The sequence below is a fragment of the Tuber melanosporum genome (genome assembly GCF_000151645.1).
Source record: "Tuber melanosporum whole genome shotgun sequence assembly, scaffold_177, strain Mel28".
Lineage (NCBI taxonomy): Eukaryota > Fungi > Ascomycota > Pezizomycetes > Pezizales > Tuberaceae > Tuber > Tuber melanosporum.
The window spans coordinates 70,924-74,453 of record NW_003298838.1 but is presented as its reverse complement, the minus strand read 5'-3'; positions in this window follow the sequence as shown (position 1 = coordinate 74,453).

Genomic DNA, 3,530 nt, shown 5'->3' with positions numbered 1-3,530 from the left:
CGTCGTGGCTAATCTGGAAAGGGTCGAGCGCGACAGTCTCCTTGCTGCTAGTACAACTCAGATCAGCCAACTAGCACCCTCCCCCGATTCAACTTTCTCAAGCAGCATTGCTAACTCGACCACCACCTCTCACCCAGCTGTTATTTTCCCACTTAATAGTCCTCAGGTCTCTCCCAAAAACCATGCTCTAGGCCATGCCCCTCCTCTACACAAGGCATTTAGTTTGATGGAACTGATTGCTGCCTGCATATTAAATATGCCTCAAAAGAGTGGAAGGCCCCCTACTCTGAGTTCGGGAGAAAAAGATCAATTAGTAAAGTTTGTTAAAAGAGAGTTTATGATAAGGAGGATGGCACTATGTGACATTCGGCCAGAAGCTAGCCCATGACATGTAAGTGCAACAAGTGTCTACCAGGCATTAAAGGAGCAGGAAATTGGTGCCTATCAAGAGTTCTTCAAATTTATTTTGAATGAGGAAAACATAAAAAAAAGATTAGTAAGTTAGGTTTCCTAAATAATCCGCTTCAATATAACTACAATAAGAACATAAATAATTAAACCTCATTGTAAGATGTTGCAGTTACCTGTATTGGAAAGGGCAAGAGATGTTCCACTTTTACGAGTTATTAGTTCGGGCCAAGGTAATATGGTTTGGCTAAATAGTTGGGTACTGGTGTGAGAAAGAGAATTTTGGACATCTTAGGGTGAGGTTCAATTATTTGAGCTGTTATGGAAATAGTAAGAGAAGTAATACTAATCTTACGATAGAAGTATTGTGAGAAACATGTTCTTTGGAGGCCTACTGAGTAGTGGGCCAACTACGAATAGACAGATGAGATGTTCATTGAGATTGGTGGTCTCCATAGATGATATGTTGTATGGTAGATGAAGAGTGAGAAATGGAAGGATGATTGTGTTTGGACAAAGAAAAAGCAGGAAGTTTCTATCATGTGTTTGGAAATAATCTCCTGCAGCTGGACAGGTCCTTCTTGGGTCTCGGAGAGTGAGACAGAAGAGGAAAAGATGAGAGCAGGTGAAGACATTGTAGGTTATAATGATATAACTGTGGTAAAGAGGAGTGGGTCTTAATACTGCTTGGCGTGCATCAGAGGAATAGAAGGAGCTAAGGATAAGACAAGCATCGGATGCTCATGAAGCAAAAGTTTTAGTGTCTGTGACTGGTGTGAAGGCAAAAACCATGCAATCCTGGAGGGGGAAGAAATATAAGATTAAGAGGTTCAAGAGGGGGGATCTAAGGGGGATAGACTCCTGGGGTTATGTGACTTGTCTTGCTCAGAATCTTACGATATCATTTATCACCATTCCCTTAATCATGCTTTTAATAGCATTTACAGTAATTCAGTCCACGGTATCCTCCTCTCATCAGTGATGTTGGCTTTGACGCTCAGCCATCTTACCCCCAGCTGTGAGTCTTTCAATTTATTAGTGGTAGGATGGGGTAATTGGTTGATAGGGTACACTTGCCTACCTTCTGTTTGTCTCGTTTCCTATCCATGGACCAGCGCTCTCTGCAGTATCATTTCAGGTTCCTTTTACTATCTATTTTCATGCAGCCTTTGCTGGTTGGCGGTAGTGTCTTCCCTTAAGTGGCTGCCCTTATTGTGGCTCTTGGCTTCAGCTATTGGGCCCCCTCTGGCCTTTGCATATCAGGGTTTGGGCCTATGGTGGGATTGCTAGATAATAGTCTCCTGCTGTAGCTAGTTTTATACCTTATAGCTCATTAGTGGCTTACTACGTGTGGGGCTGGTAGGACTGGGTTGGCTCTTTGACATCTGTCCTGGTTACTTGGTTAGGACTGGGTTAATAGAGAGACGCTCTGGTGAGGAGCTGTTAGAGGTGTGTCAGGTTGGACGACCTGTAACTAAGTGTTTCCAACTGCTTGAGTCTACAGAGCACAATAAGGGAACCGCACTGATAGTTACATGTCTTGATTGTGGGATGTGACTGTTGGCTTGCTCTTGGCTAGGCTTTTTGGTTGAGTGTTGTGATTCTTTTTTTAGGTACATTGGCTGGACTACAGATATGATGGGGGAAGGAAGGTACCATGGGTAGGAGATAGGTCCTACTGGCCTTCATGGTCTGTTGCCACTCCTAAGGATATGTTTGTCTGGAAATGTTTGGTGATTATTAGATTTATTAGGCTGTTGACGGGATTATTGAGTGGCCTCAGCCACGATAGTTTATACAATAGTGGAGGGATTGTGAAACAGTATTCAAACTAAAAGGTAGTGGTTTTAGCTTTTTTTGTACAAGGAACCTAGGAGACTGGTACTCCACTTAGCTTCAACTATATGGTAAGGTTTTCAGGCTCTGGCTAATTAGCTTGGTTGGGCCCATTCCAGAGGGTCTATGGTGTAGTTTAAGGTACAACTTTCTGTACTGTTAATGGCTTTGTATTTTGTGTACTTGTTAGCACTAGCACGGGCATGTTTGAGATTTATTGTATGAGTTTTAGTTACCTTGTAGTTTATTGTAGTTCTGGTTAGCATTAAGTCTGTGGTTGCGCAGACTCATCGTATGCCAGCGTTGGTGGTACCAGATGTAATAAAATTAGCTTGAGCTACATATTTTTCTTTCCTACCTTCTTCCTTGACCCTTTGGCCAGCTTCAACTCACATATCAGTTCGTGATGTTAGACAGATATCTGAGTTTGCTTAGCATCCTAATATTCGTGATCGTTGTGTAGTATTAGGTAGGGTAATCCTGTTTTTGCCTCTCATTGTCACCTGGAATATAATGATAATGGTACTCAGAGCCTTTTAATACAGTTGTATACGGGGCCCTATTAGAATAATATCTTCGGCTTCCTGTCCATTGTGTACTTGCAGGTTTCACGTTTGATTAGAGGAAGGGTTCAGTTGTTCTTTGGGAAGATTACTCAAGTCATTTCTTGGCGCAGCACATGTTTCCAGTTGGGTTTTAACAGATTCTGTATTTTCTCAAAATTCAAAACACCTATGAGTTTGCTTGATAAGAGTCCCTTGTGCTTAACACAATATGCCGATCACATCAATCCTCAGGTAACAAGGGTATGTAGCTGCCTCTGCCCCTCCTGATTACTTTATATTTACAAAGTTGGAATCTTACATTATCACTGATCACAGTTTCTACATTCCCAATATGTAAGCCATTTATGTTGGTTTGCTTGTATATCACCTGCTTGCTTTCATATGGATAGCTAGGACCCATAGCTTTCTACCTCCTTGTGTTGAATTTCAAATGTATTTGTAGTAGTGTGGGGCAATTGGTTGCTAGGCCACACTTGGTCATATGAAGAGTTTGGTGTGATTACAGATGGTGATTGGCAGTCTTACCTATTGCACGTAGGGCCTCCCTTCTGATTCTCTCTTTTCCTTTTCTTGCACCACTCTATATGGAGTGCCAGTTAATGCATTTATTTAGCCTATCATTTTCATTGGCTGCTTCAGCTGGCGCGCAGTAGGGGCCGCCTTTCAGCGGCCATCCCTGACATGGCTCCTGGCTTTCGCTGTTTGGACCTGGCTGGGCTA